General features: G+C 39.0%; 1 protein-coding gene across 12 annotated transcripts in view; it reads right to left on the reverse strand.

Moving 5' to 3' along the window:
* The window catches only part of NCOA2 (nuclear receptor coactivator 2), a 191,503-nt gene that overhangs the window by 81,573 nt on the left and 93,912 nt on the right, over window positions 1–16,018 (reverse strand). For 3 of the 12 annotated variants that reach the window (XM_021385614.1, XM_021385608.1, XM_021385605.1), the window contains one exon: window positions 12,837–12,934. The exons of 8 other annotated variants lie outside the window; for them this stretch is intronic. The gene's annotated coding sequence lies outside the window, so the exon portion shown is untranslated. Of the gene's footprint in view, window positions 1–12,836; window positions 12,935–13,000; window positions 13,375–16,018 lie in introns of those variants that run through there. One more of the 12 variants, XM_021385616.1, reaches the window with a different exon arrangement.

The following is a 16,018-nucleotide window of genomic DNA, read 5'->3' on the forward strand; positions in this document are numbered from 1 at the left end:
GAATGGAGCTGTGTCAGGGGAGGGCTGGGTCTTAGGAAAAGACTGTTCACTGCAAGCATGGTCGGGCATGGAACAGGCTCCCCAGGGCAGTGGTCATGGCACTGAGCTGCCAGAGCTCAAGGAGTGTTTGGACAACGGTCTCAGTTATATGGTCTGATTTTTGAGTGGTGCTGTGTGGAGCCAAGATTTGTACTCTGTGAATGATAACTGCGTGTCCCTTCCAACTCGGGATATTATATGACTGTATAAAGAAAATTGTGACAACAGTTACAGAAGAGCTATGAGGAGCCTGCAGTCCCAGACTCTCAGGATGGCCCTGCTCCAAAGACTAAATTTTTCAGTCACCATCATGAGAAAAAAAAAAATCACCAGCATGATGAAAGCTGTACATTCCAGAGATCATCTGATCTCTGAGCAAGTCTCAGACTGTGGTCTAAATTTCAGAAGAAAATTGGGTTGGGGAGTTCCTTCATTTCTTACGCTTCCCAAATATTACCTGAGAAATGTTGATCAGTTGAGTGTTTTTCTAAAGAAAAGCAAGCATGGAGACTCACAAAAATTTGTCAAGCACTTAGTCACATTTAGGAGGAACACCTCCCTTCAGTCCCCTTTCCTCCCTAGGAGAACAGGAACAGATATTCACAGGTATTCTGCCTGCCTGTTGGGCTTACTTCAAAGGGATCTTTAGTTTTGCTAGAACCCAAGTTCTGCCAGGAGCTCCACCAATATGCAGCTCAATTCTTCTTCCACCTATATCAATGCTTTCCTGCATGAATTCCCCTGCCTATCCAGTATCATCCTCTAGAGGACACATTAAAATTGACGTCCCACCATAAAAATCTAAACTTCCATCTTTATGTATTTAAAGGGAACAAAGGTGGTAACATTATTACGAAATTAACATCTTCTCCCCATGTTAAATGCAGGTAGTCATTCCAAGCAGTTTTTACTTTATTATTTTTATTATTATTTTTTAATTATCATTTTTTAATTTGCATTTACGGGCCATAACATCTTTTTCTCAGCATCACTGTCAGTCTGTTCTTAGAATGAGTTACCTTTTCCTTTTTACTCATCATAAATTTTTTCTGGAAATCTACCACCCACTACAATGTTTTCTGCTCTCCTTATGTCTACATTAAAAACTGCACCTCACAGATTACTATAAACTCTATAGTTCCTGTATGTTAGGTGTCTGTGCTCCAGAATGCAAAATCCTGAGCTAGGTGCCTTGGAAAGTGGAGAGCCAAACAGATGATAGTAAGGCAGTCTAAAAAAAAAATCTCACAAGACAAAATGAAAATCACTTAGCACTATCCAGTATGGAGCACTAAAATCAAAAGGATGTGAGCCCAAACACATCCTAGGAATATAGATTCCTAGGGAGATTGGAGTCTGGCTGGAGTAAATAAATTTCCACTGTTCTCTTGCGATTCAAAAGCCAAAATGCTGAATTGCCCCAAATTAGGACAAATGAGGAAGAATCGCCTGTTATAAACCATGGATAAATCTGCAGCACTGCTTTTCCATAACGCTAAGTACCAACTACAACAGAGATGGAGATTCAGTTCCCTCTTTGCAGAGTGATTTCAAGCCTATACTTTTAATCACACAGAACAGTCCCCTGAGGTGGTAGGCTATCAGCTTGCTGGAGCTGGATATTTATGAGGCCAAGTCAATTAATTAACTCTTGCAGTGCAGTAGGTATCTTTAAACATGTATTCAACTCATAGGTAAGTAGTTTGAATATTGCTTTAAAAAGCAAAGGATTAAGGTTACTTCTTGGGACACGTAGAACTACAAGAGCAGTCATCTAGGAATTTTTCAAGTGAAAATGGTAAAAATATAATGAATTTAGAATTTAAGGGTCTAAACATAAAAACAAACATTTGTGGGTCAAGATCAGCTAAACTGCTTGTAGCGGTTTTTAGGCGCTGCCTTCTTTCCATACACGTTAATGTACACATCCTTGAACTTGATTCTTCAGTATTAGCAATAGTTTTAAAATACACACACACAAAAAACCATAACTATACAAATTTAGATATTAACAGGATGATATCTGAACTTTTAAGGTTCTTCTAAACAGTCTCCCTGAACCACACAGAATAAGTTTCCCGGACTACATAATACAGCTTCTGAACTTGAAGACTAAATTTTTCTAGGAAACATGAAAATTCAAAACTGAAGCCACTGAGAGCAGAATGACAAGTTAGAGGCTCAAAGTTTTACTCCAGTAAACTTCCCCTATAGGCAGCTACCTTAGATTAGAAAGCAGCAATGATCTTGTTTCTCTTATCTTTTATACATCTCTGGAGGAGTTTCCAGAAAGAAAGATAAAGAAATAGAAGAGTTCTGTTCATTTAGTGTTTCAGAAGAAAAAGAAATGAAATATCAGCTCTACCATACGTCTTCTGAAACAATCTGCAGCAAAAATCAAGAAAAAGTGGGTAACGATTATTTAGCTTGGTATTTACTAGGAAAAGAATTAAGTCAAACTGGGAATTAGTAAAAACAAAAACAGAAGTAATCACTGAATAGACGACAGAGAGAAGGAGAAATAATTCTGTTAATGAAAAAAATTACAAGACGGTATGTAAGATAATTAATTAAAACAATATTTATTTCAAAGAAACTGTTATACAAAGGGGAGTTAAAATGAATGTCTTGTAGAATTAACTGTCATGCAAGATCAGGCACTCTTGTTTTTATAGTATATAATGCTTGGAGGTTGAATTGCACTCCAAAATGAAAACAATATCTCACTGTGGAATTAATGTTTTGCCTTCACGGGTGGTAGCAGATTTTTCAACTATACATATAAATAGCTGAAAATGTATTTACGCATAGTTGAAATATATATATATATTTTTCCATTTGTGCTATCAAAAACCCTTGCAGCAATAACTAAGTAAGAGCTCAACTTCTAATGCTGACTCAGATACCACTCAAGTTTCAATTCCACTGGGCATCAATGAGGAACAACAGGGTAACGGAAAGATAAATACATTCACTGCACCATTTTTATACAAGGAAGTAGATAATTAGAGAAACATCATTATTATTACTAAAAATACCTAAGAACTAAATCTAGGCTCAAACAGATGTCCTGTTTGGGACACATCTAGTAAGTAATTACTTACTTTGCATTTATATTTAAAAAAAAATTATTTAGAAATATTTTAAAGGTGTATTTTGCCACTCTCTCTTTTTCACTGTCACAGGACTAAGCATCCAAAATAATTGTACATTTCAGTCTAATCTTTCCAATTGTTAAATGTAAATCACAACACAGAAAATTAAATGAACAATCTCTTGGACGGTGTATGTTAGTAATGACAGCCATTGAGACCTGTTCAGTTTCCACCAGATGTTGGAAGATTGAAAAGAGAGCCTGAAAGAGGTTTCAATTCATGTTTTTCTTGTTATCAGTAACAAAACAAAGTTTCTGCTCTCATTGTGACAGCACATCCGCCTTCACATCCTCTACCAGTGACTGCTCTAAGAATACACAGAGAGACTTTTCAACCTGATTATGAAGCAATAGTAAACATGGTACTTTATAAGAGAGTAGTCTTAATAAAAGCCATCAATGAGCATGGTATATAGAGTAAACCTTCAAGCACTGATCCTCTGCATCAATGAATCCAGTTAATCATCCAGAGCTAATGTACAAGAAGATCATGTGCATTTTTATCTCTTATCGGTGCAGGCCATCTTCCAAACAAGGCCTGTTAAACTGACAGATTTATTATAAGCCCAACAAATGCAGTTAAAGAATGAATGAGGATTACACCTTCAAAGCCGCTATTTCAATCTGAAAAGTAGCAAACAAAAGGTAACGTACCATATAGCAGGCAATCAGGTAGCAGTACCATAACACTACCCTTCCAGCATACATACAGTTAGTGTAGACACAATTGCTGCACATAGAAGCAATTTATTCAAGTTATTGTTTTGCTGAGTAGTAAACAGCAAAGAAATACTCAGCTTCCTGGCAAAAAGAAATTACAACTCAATGAAAATTTTGGCTAAAATTTTCTCTAACAGCCCAACTTACCAATATAAACAGCTCATATTTCTGTGGTTAATTACAAACTGAAACATAAGTCCATTATATCTTTTTTCCTGTTAAGTTCTCATGATTAGAAGCTTTCAGTCTCAGTTTCAATATTACTGATGCACACTGTGTACCACTAATTTTGGTAGAAGCCACAGCAAAGTTGGAAGTCACATGCAACTCGTGATTCTTCACATTTTTTCTTGCTTATGAACTCTTTTTCATTCAGTGCATTTCTCAGTGTGAAAATATTTAACACTGGTATATGCTGTAATTTTCAGCTCCTTTGAAGAAGGCAATAATGGTAAGCACTTGCTAGCAGCAACTTTCCCAGGCCTGAAAAGGAAGTCACTGTCAAGGACAGGATAAGATCCTAGACCAGAGCCTGTGGCCACTGTAGCCTAAGGACAACCTTTTATTTGTGACCAGCAACAATCCATGCGGGTGGTCTGAAATATGCTTTGATTCCCAGCATTTGCCACTGAGCAAGTGTCAGAATTGCCACCAGCCGTGGGAGCCCACCTGTGCCCGCGCAGCTCCGCACGTGGCTGGGGATGCTCAGACTCCCCGGGCCCTGACTGTCCCTTGCACTGCTGCTCTGACGAATTAAGAGACATGTGGAAAAGGGTTTGGAAATGAGTAAAAAAACAGAGAAGAAAATCAAGGGAAATAAAAGGAGAAAAAAAAAAAAAAAAAAGACTGCACTGTCTACCAAAATAAAATTAAGGCAAGATATCCACTACTAAAAAGTTTGACAGGGAAGATAGGGTAAAGCCATATTAAACCACTGTTCTTCATACACACCTTGGTGTAAGCAAGCAACATGTTCTACATTCAGCTTCTTATACCCATTCACAATCACTCAGCGCATGGAACTGGGATGTACCCCAAAACAAACAAGTCAGTTTTGCCAAAATAAGCAAGATGGCCAAGACCTAAGTTGGCAAGGTTAACCTCATACTAAAAATCCTAAGTAATTTATCCAGAAGTATGTTTTTTTGTTTTCCTGAAATGCCACCTCTACCTTCACTGTAAATGAAATACCTGCAATCTTTGTCTCTCTACAACAGTCACACAGTACAAAGTGAAAACAGAAGACAGTTTCTGTGAGGAAGGTAGTAGTGTTAAGTTGAAAAACTCGATGGTTATCCTTAAAGAGCATGTATTAAAACCTGATGTGCACCCGTGGTTTATCTGGCAGTTGCCTTTTCTACCTGAAAATAGTACTCATTACTTCAAAGATACAAATTCATTTGAAAGTGGGGCTATTAGAGGTAACATTAAAATGAGATTTATGGTAATATTTCCTAAATGCTGCTTCATGCTTCAACTCCACACACCAGAACATAATTTATTAGAAAACACAACTGGGCCAACGTGGAAGAGAACAGAACACCGGCTCTGACACTTACCGCTTGTATTTCTGCTCAGTCTACAAAAAGACATAACAGACTATAAACAAATGTTTAAGTGGAAGGCTCCTTCCTCAACAATATTTTTTCTCTTACTTCTGTGTAATGGCTTTAGTGGTGTATTAGTGACAAGAAGGCATATTCCATTTGCAGACTGAAAGCCAATAATGCTCATGAATTTTTTAGCTAAAAGACATGTCAAGATGCCACTGTGAAGACCATCTAATAAACACATTAGGCTGCAAATGAGCAGCAGCAGCTCTTTAACACATGCTCTAACAATCAAATAAATGGCTAACATTAATGTTCAGTGTTACAGGCTGGTTTTAATAGGACTTTCTTTGAAATACACCCAAATCTGAAATATTAACAGTTGTGTATTTTTTCTTTTTTTTTTCTCAGATACTCAAAACCACAGGTTTCAGAAACCTACAGTTCTACTTCAGACCTCACCAAAACCTCCCGGCTGACAGCAGCACAGTAAGATGGCTCCTATTTTCTTCATTCCCATAGGTGAGGTCTCTTAAGACAGCCAGTCACTGAGCTCCTTACAGATTAGCCTACGTCAGCAACCTCTAATGTGCTCAGGAATAGTAAGACTTGGATTTAATAAGACAACAGAGTAAAATATCATAGGAAGAAATTATACTTTTTACCTAACATACAAAAGTTCTGTTCCATTTCTACTTTCAAAAAGGTTAGTTTTCACTTTTTTGACCAGTACTACCAGATGTGGTGCCATTGAAACAAAACTATTCAAGGTTCTGCATCATAATTTCAAGTTTGAGATTTTACTCCTTTCTCATTATCAAGAACTATTTCTGATTCTTGATCCTCAATAACAAAAGAAAGGTAGCTAAATGCCACTGTAGTTTCCATTAAAACATCACATTAAAAAAGCAACAAAACTCACAATGCCCAACATTACTTTTAATATATGTCAGTCACTCTTCCATCCATTTGTTTGTAAATAAGGAAAACAAAGGTAAGTAAGGAAAACAAAAAACAAACCAACAAACAAAAAAGCCTAAATCTTTACAAAACCATTTAATTTTCTAGAGTGCATTTGATACTCATAAAAAAAACGGCTGCAAAAAAACCCACTACAACTGCAAGAACTTTCACTGAAAAAAGGAAGGGACAAAGTTCTTACATAGGACATTTGTTTAATATTTCCTTTTTGCTTATACTTCACACCTATTAATAATTTTACTTAACAAACTGTTTTGGAAGCACAGTACTTTCAATTTACTACCTTTTGAATCTTTGTGAATATAGCTGATAAATTAAGCAAACCTAACAACACAGAAAATGTAATAGGAAACCTTGTGTTTAAATTGCCTTCATTTCTACTTGAAGGCACTACTGCAGCAGTTAGTTAAGCTTGTTTAGACTCCTACTGAATCCCTTCTGCCAATCTCAGTTTCAAAACTTATTTGTCCACTTAAATTCCCGTTCCAACATTCCCCCCCCAAAAAACGATCAAGCAGCAAAGGGGAAAAAAAAGATTAAAACTACAGTTCTCTCACAAATTTAAGCCACTGTGTGAAAATTCAAACCCAGGAACATTTCTGCAGTCTCATAACTATTACTGATGTATGCAAGTATGTATTACTTACACTACCAGCAGCTCATACAGTTTGGTGCGATTTTCACGATGTCTATCTTAATAGCGAGAAAAACTTGATCACAACAGACAAAGGCATTTATGCGTCTCCATGTCACATGGATGCCTATATTAGGATTTAACTCAAGATAAATATGTGTCAAATACCAGCCTGTTGACTTTAGATAAATACATTCCATTAATAAAAAGCTCAGAAAACGGTGTTCTTTAAGGGTAGGAAGTGAAAAGCAGAAGCTGAGGCAGAGACATTTCCGTATCAGTTGCACAGAATAGTATGTAAAATTATCCAACCCATCATATTGAAATCTGAGTTCCATCACTTATCAACCTCAAATTCAGTGACTTCATATAGCAGTCCTCCCAGTCACCTCGATCAGCTTAGCATCTCTACATGGCTACATCACTCAAGAGCTGTCACTCAGATACATATAACACAAGCTTGCTCTGGAGCCTCAACAAGAGATGCTTATTCTGCAGCCCACCTTTCATAGCTCTAATTTGGTCATCAAAATCATGCTCTTTCAGTCCTACAGTGGATTATTTTACTGAAAATACATAATCTTACTGAAATTTTCACTGCAGTTTACTAAGTCCAGATCTACGCATAATCTTGTGCCAAATCAAAAATTAAACTCATGGCTCTGACTTGCACTTAGCTGCAGCAGTAGAGTTTGCTTTGATCTTCTACCCCACCACTGGCTACCAGGAAGCATGATTAAAGTTTCAGGTCATTCTTGGCCTGAATGCCAAGGTGCTAAATACCAAACATTTCATTAAAAAATCTGCTTGGCAGGAAGCGTAGCTAAATATGTTCCCTAAAGTAGTTATACATATCTTCATGTTATCATGATTGATGAATAACCCACTCCATGCGTTCCTACAAGGTACATCTATGTACTCACACTCTTCTTTCTAAAATATTTATTAAGATGCTCTCATAAGCATGTATTTAGTTGTACAATGTATAAGAACATATGAAATTAACAGTGGATCAAAGTCAAATGCATCCATATTCAACTCAAATATATTCTTGTACTCAGCTTCACAAATAGTCATAGACATAGGAATGTTAACAGCTGCCGACGAGGCAAATTTGACTTTGTGTCTGAACGTGAGCCTGGGCCCCCTGCTCTGCATGTCCCTGCTTGAGCCAGCATTGAACCACTTGGACCCAGAGGTCCCTTCCCACCTCAGCCCTCCTATGGTTAGGTGATGCCCTTTGCCAGTGGAGCAATGCTACTGGAGCCCATACAAGGTTCAGAGCTCTGCATTGCTTCTTTAAATTACAGGCCTAGTACAGCCAGTATGGTGATTGGCTCAGCCATTGCCTCTGCCTTTGAAATGCATTTAAAGCAAGAAAACTCAGTGTCCTTCACAGCAGAAGGTGGCTTTGCTTGTCTCAGCCCTGATCCCAGGCGGTGCTCTGGTGATAGGAGCAGTCCCAGGTGGCACTGCCATGGGAAGCAGCAGTCTGGCTTCAGCCCTACACCCTGTCCTGCATCTGTACGGGCAGGTAGCTCCCTTCAGCAGATGCTTCCTGAATCCCACCCATGGCAGTATCCTCCACATATATTGGAGCAGCAGCATAAGAGTTCAGAATTCTGTTTTTTTCTAATTATTTAAAGAACAATCTTGTTAATATGCACTTTAGAAGTGCATGCTAAGTTGATTGCATATGCAGTATTTGAGTGCATATACTTGCATCAACTGCCAACACGCAGAAGTACATTTTCTTTTCTTAACATAGACGTATGTTCAACTCTCGTCAGAACACTGAGAACACTAACTATGCCCATTGTTATTAAGCTCAGAAATCCAAACTAACAGACTAAGTGATGTCAGAGCCACATAGAAGTGTACTGTGAGCATTTATTAAATTCTAGATTAAAAATAGAACTTGATAAAAAGATTAACTTCCAACAGCAGCCTGCACACCATAAGTGGATATGTTCTACATAAGTTAATCACTGATCTGTGATCACTAATAACTAATACTAATGACTTTAAATTTCATGTCTATATCAGTCTTCATTTGTACACTTCTGTTTGTTTCTGTGAAACATGGCAACCAACAAAAACAGAAGAGAAAAGTTTAACTGTCATCTTTAAGCATCTAAGAAAACATAACTCATTAAAACCTATTTGCTTTTGTTAGTCAGCTGTCAAGGAGTAAAACACTGTGGACGCAAGCTTCATACCCACAAGCACATGTAAAGGAATGCAGCTTGTGTCCAAATAAAACCTACATAAGAACAGCTGCACGAGTCAAATGAAAGAGACTAAAATTTACTTAGTGGCTTGTCTGTTATGGAAGCTTGTAGTAGTTTGGGGAAAAAGTGCAAGACAACTGCAGAACGCCCCCTCCCTGTGTTTCTGACAATTGGAGGGTCAAGAGCCCTGATGGCTGTGATATTCCACCTCTCCTCTTCCCTCCAAACCTATCTTCAAGTGTGCATCATTTACTGTTTAATCCATAGCCATACCTTCGGCCTCCCCAGCATTACAGACAAAACCCCTGAGCCTGCTGCAGCTCCTTCAACATCAGAGATCACATTTTGGAAAAAAGTGTAGAGTTCTAAGGGGGCATATTATGACTCAATTGAAATAAATCAGAATTTTATCACTGACTGCAGTGAAGCTTGGATTTTCCTCCTAGCCTACTAGAGGAAGATGTCAAACTGTTATTTCGCTCTTTTGTAGGACATAAATCACTCCACAGGCCTGTCACAACTGTGCTGGCATCCCGCAGCCCAAGGAAAACAAGGTTCTCTACTATTAAAGCTGGTTGTTCATCACCATCCATTTCATTCTCTCTGTAAAAATAAACTGAAATTAATTTGCATTAACATTGAAACAATTTATGGTAAAGAAGAATCACAACTGCTATGAAAGAACTAGTGTATATTCCATGTATTTTTAATTTTGGAATATAATCAAAGTGAGAAAGAAATACCCACTGCATTTATAGAAGCAATAGATCAGAAGGCTGCAATGCACTGCCCCAAAATGAAAAGCACCACACATTTAAAACTAGTTGGACTGAACAAAAAAAAAAAAAAAAAAACTTCAGGAAAAGCAACAGAACTAGTTTTATTATCACGGAGTTCTAACAGAAATTACTTACTGGCATCCTGTATTATCGTTGCTTAATCACAACAGCCTATGCTATCAGGAATGAGAAAACAGAGCACTACAGTGTCTTACAGTTTGTTTGGGGACAGCGTGCATAGTGCATGATGAATGTGAGGAGTAACATTTGAAGACCAAAAACTTTATGTGGTTCAACTCAGGCACTCTTCCAGGCCTGTTGGAGTCAAGCAGGAACGGGCAAGAAAAGCTAACCAGGAATCCAGCAGGCCGGCCTCGCAGGTACACAGCCATCAGCTGACAGTTCTCATCCTGCACTCTGCTCAGTCAGCCTGGCTCACAGACCCGCCCTCAGTCCTCAACTCAGCTTTATCTTCTTAATGATGGGGCCAGACTACTGTAGTGCACTAAGAAATTTGTTCAATTTATTAATGAAGCAGATTCTGATCATCAAGGCTGTTTTCACACATCCTCATCCCTCCTCCCTGCCCCCACTGCTAACGTAAATAAATAAAATGGTGCTGCAATAAAATAACCAGTGATCTGACCTCATCGTGGCATCTGTTATTAAATATTGTGGTTAGACCTCTGGAGTGAAATGCCATTTTCGAAGTGGTCACCTGGCTCTGATTTACCAGTGTCTGTCGTTGTTGCTTCTTATGACATGGTATATTTTGTAATGCACTATTGCATTCCCTCCTTCCTTATACAAGAATTTTACCTTACCGAGATGACAAACGAGCTGGAGGAAAGGAAAAAAGGGAAAGAAAGAAGACAGCAACATCTTTTGATTATTACTAATGTAACCTTTTTGACTGTGCTAGCCTAATTTTGAAGTGCGGGCAAATGGCAAAATAAAATTCCCTGGGTTTCAAAGATAGTGATCCATGTTCTATATACACTGTGTACTATACCTGAAGAATTACTTATGAAAGCAAATACTGTAACTTCTGAGTTTTGTGGAAAAACAAAGCCATTTAAAAAGGACAGTCTGCACAAAAAGTTGTTTTATTCAAAATTTTCCCCCTTAATATGACCAAAGAGGCATCGGGCAAATAGAATCAAGTCGCACAGGCAATTGAAACCAGTGTTTCTGTAAAACCTAGGTGCAACCATTTCAGTGAGAGCCCCTTGGCATACACTAGCTTCTGAGATCTCCCCCAGTGAAATGAAGGAGCACAGCACAGCATGGCAGGCTGGGGGAAGTCGCATTGTCCTTGCAAACCCCACACTTGCTGGGGGGAAGGCACAAGGCTGACAGCCCGGCCCAAAGGCTCCGCAGGCCGCGGGCCTGAGCTCCGCCATGCCGTGTCCTGCACTTCACGTCCCCAGCAGAGAGGAAAGGACAAGCAAATAAATAGTGCTGGCTTGTTTACCTTTCTGTCTCTGTCCTCACAGCATGAAGCAAAGTAGCTTCAAACACACGCTCCATTACTCTGGAAAACATAATATTTTCCTTCCCTTTCCTATCTCAAAGTAGCATGAGTTTTTCAAAGTCCTCAATAAAATAAACTACGGCATTTCCTGTATGTATTTAATTAATTATTAAAAGTCACCAGCACTATTGCAGCGCGTATCCAGGAAAACATGCGCTCAGAAGGCTGCCCGAGCACTGCAGCAATGACCTGTTCTACACAGCTTTGCAAGCCGGCCCTTCACTTAGGGAGCAAAACTGTGCAAAAGTCAGAATCAGCACTCCCATGCACATCGTTTTATCACTTTTTGTGGTGCAGGATCACTGTTGCTGCTACACAGGCAAAGCACAATGCTGGGCTTAATGCCGTGTGCGACAAGGAAATAAAACAAACAAGCTTCAAGAACTTCCCAGGCAGGGGAGGCAGCCTTCCCTTACTGAGACTAACCACATTTACGGGGGATATTATTATTAAATTCGTCTGCAATATTAAGTGTTGCCCTCCCAAGGTTAAAAGAAAAGTAAATACTGCCAAGATAGCCAATGACATCAGCACGCGCAGCCATGAGATAAATACGAGGTCTGAAGATTAACTGAATGTCATTATGTTTGCAGGATTGCAGACTTGTAAAGAAAACTATAAAGATTAGAGAACCGAGAAAGTTATGTAACAACTGCTAATGTTTCCATGTGTTTTGTCTACCTAAGCTCTTGGTCAGAAAGAGAAAGCTTTAAAGCAAAAATTTCTCAGTCTGACTTCCTCTGTACTTTTTCATGTGCATAGAAATTACTGAATGCTGAATAGTAATTACTGCAATGAAAAAGGCACTCGTGGGCTCCACCTCCTCTCGACGGTGGGAAAATACAGACGGGTTTGTGTATTATTCTGGACGCCAGAAAACTTGCTTACAAAAATACTTCCTGCGTGCTAAGATATATTTAGCCACATAAACCCATAAAACTGTCACATGCAATCACAAGTACACCTGTAGCCATTAAAAAGGGGGGAAACTACAGACGCTGAAGAATCAATTTTACGTTATTTCTTTACATTCGCTACTTAGAAACAGTATCTTTATCTCCCTTGCTTGAGGAGAAATTAGCAGTTCCTCCCGCTCCCCAGAACAACCCCCACCCCCAGCGGAACCCAGAAAGCCCCGACGCACACCCAGAGCACACAGACGTGCAGGAACAGAGCAGCAATGGCAATGAAGTCACGGCACTTCGGAAACACACCTTGTCGTCTTCCAGCCCTTGCAGCTCAAGGCAGATCTCACTAGCTTTTCTGCGTCTTCAGATCAAGACGTACATAAATCCCCCATCCACCACGCTTGCTTTTTATTAAAAACGGAAGAGAAAAAAAAGACAACAAAGAATAATAATAAAAAAAAGACAATTACCAGAAAATTTACAGCCTTAAAAATATCAGCTCTCCATTATCCCAAAGCAGTGTTATGTCCCGATGTAAACCAAAGCACATGCTGAGCGAGGACGTGCGCACACAGCAGCTTATCATCTCTGTCATCTGCTTCTAATGACAGCTGACAAACTGGCCGCGCTAATCCTTCCCTAACTGCTGATCAGAGAGATCCCCCTTTGACAATCCAGCATGGTGGAGTACTCGAAAATTCCTCCTGCTTCTGTTCTGTTGCTGCTCTAAAAAGCAGTTTCCTTTTCATTGAGATAATGCCTTTTCTGCAGTCACGTGGCGCCAGGCTACATGAGCAGCGCTTTATGATAATCGCAGAGCAACTCCCTCCCTCCGACCTGCGCTTCCCAGGGTACAGCTCCTGAGGAAACCCGAACCCGGAACACTTGGAATCCTTATATATCCTCCTCCATTGACAAGCAGATCGGGCCGCTGATGCAAAGGAGGAATGCACGCGCCCTCTCTACTTCTTGCACCAAAACTAATTAGCGAATATGTTTCCAGGCACCGCCTTTGTCGGGGCACACACACTGGCCATAAACATGTCATATGGGACTCAACTGAATATTAAGCATGCTTAATATAAAATATCTGGCATACTAGATTTACTCTTTTCCCCTGTAATTTACTCTTTTGCCTGTAATTTGAGTTCTGTTGCAATAAATACTCTTCTCCTAGCGACGTCCTATGGCTTAACTCCTCCCAGCACTGAACTCTCATAAAAATGCAAAAAAGTACAAATAGCAAACGATATAACCTCCAGCCTGTTTCCTCTTTATGTGTTTGTTTTTTTTTTTTTTTTTTGGGGGGGGGGTTTTTTTCTTTTTTTTTTTTTGGGGGGGGGGTGTTGCTATTTTTTTCAGTTTTTTTTTCAGTTTTTTTTTCTTTTTTGACTTAGCATCATTTATCTTGCTTTAACTCAGTACCCTGACAAGCATTTTAAGCATTTCTTTATGCTCTGCCCAATGAGGAAACCCATCTAAGCTTCTTCAGCTTCCGATTTCCCATCCCTTCTGAGACAGAGCACCAGGTCTCAGGTTGGTTTGCACCCAACTGCTCATGAGGTTTCCTGCTTGTAAAAGGCAAATAATCTACACAGAAGACAAAAACACATGCACAGACGCATCTGACAGCTCAGACCACAAGACTTTTACCTGCTATTTCAGTGCTGGGTTTTGCAAACTCTTAAAGAAAGCTCTAGATAGGGAATCTTGAAGGATTTTTCAAGCTCACAAAATAACGTTTGCAGCTTTGCAGCTACTCTTTTCAGTTCTTAATAAGGAAACAATTATTTTCTTTTCTCCTTCTACTTCCATCATCTCCCACATTATTCTCCTTAAATACAAGACTGATCATAAACTTATGGCTTTTCCAAACACTGAGAAGGTTAGTGTTGGAGAGTGTGGTTGTACTCCTAGGAGAATAAGGTGGACATCATGAGGAAATAACAATTATCCTGTGAGTTTCAGCTTCAGCCCATCATCTTTTTTGTTTATTTCTCTCTCTAAGGACAACTCAAGGCTCTGAAGAAACCCTGCTCCAGGACTGACCAAACCAAAGATGACTTTTCTGGGGCACAGGAGGCTGGAAATGGAATGAGATCCCTCTCCACAGTGGAATAAATCCTTTTTTTTTCAACTTTTCCTTCATCTACACTTTAGAAATTGTTTGTGGGAAAGACCTTAAGTCCAGGAAGAAACAACATGGTTCAGTAAGGAGATTATGTAACACCCTATATTCACCAAACATATACACGTGCCAGTAAACTGAATATTACTTTTTTCTGCTCTTTCTTAAGATGTTTTTATAACTCAAAGTATCGCACTGTAAAAGGTAAGTAAAATGAACATTATTTTGAGTTACATGTAACAACAGAACAAAAACCAGTTGGAAAATGTATGGAAAAGTGAAGATTACACACAGGTTCTTGATATTCAAGAAAATTTATTTATAGACAAACACTAAAAGCAAAATCAGCTTTCCAAAGGACATACACAAAATACTTCACTTGAGAGTTATAATCTAAGAAAAACATAAAAAGTGAGAGCATACCAGTCAAGATACCATGGAAGGAACTCTACTGCTAATATCTGCAGGAAACCTAAAATAAAAATTGAAAGCCAACACAATTTGGTGAGCCCAAACACAGTAATGGCCACATTATGGAAAGAATTACATGTAAATAAAAAGGAGAGAACAGAAGAGGATTATTATAGCCATGCAGTATGAATTAAAGACTAAAAGAAGTACAAGTATACAGACGTTACTAAAAAGATTGTTTAGTGAACAACAGAGTATAGATAAAATGAACAGAGAATAGGGAGTATGCCACTGTGGTACACAGACTGATTCTAGACAAAACAAGAAAGGAGAAGCAAGTGAAAAATACTCCTATTAGAAAACACCAGTCTGTGTATAAATAAGGAAACATGCAGGTGAGAATGAGGAAAGGCTCTTCGTTTTATCAACCAGTGAATAAACACTTTCAGTGGAAAACTCAGAATCGGTGTCTCCTTTTCAACAGTTTCACAGGAATTAATTCAACAAATGATTTGGGACTGAGTAGGTGACCTTTAAAACAAATTCTGGCACCACAGATCTTTCCTGTAATACAAATATCTCATACAGCAGCAGAGGCTCATCTGAAGTTTTCACTGGGAAATATATTTCATTAATACTGTGCTTTGTTTGCCCAAATACAAGTGGTTTTGCAGTAGGCACAGGAAAGCTGTTCCTTCACTACAACATTCACAGTTTCTATTTTAACATGGTAAAATAATTGAAACTGATCAGGAGAAAACTGCTTCCATTACAAGTATTATATAAAAGTTTTCTTCAGCTTGTTTTCCTTTTTCTTCCCTTCTTTTCTCTACAGAAGAGAGGGTGAATTGGGCAAAGATGAGGACATAAAATGACAGGGCCAGGCCTACTGCTCGCCATTCGCCCAGCACACCTGCACCTGAGACAAGGCCTGGCAAAGCAGTCCCCA

The sequence above is a fragment of the Numida meleagris genome, chromosome 2, assembly GCF_002078875.1.
Source record: "Numida meleagris isolate 19003 breed g44 Domestic line chromosome 2, NumMel1.0, whole genome shotgun sequence".
Taxonomy (NCBI): domain Eukaryota; kingdom Metazoa; phylum Chordata; class Aves; order Galliformes; family Numididae; genus Numida; species Numida meleagris.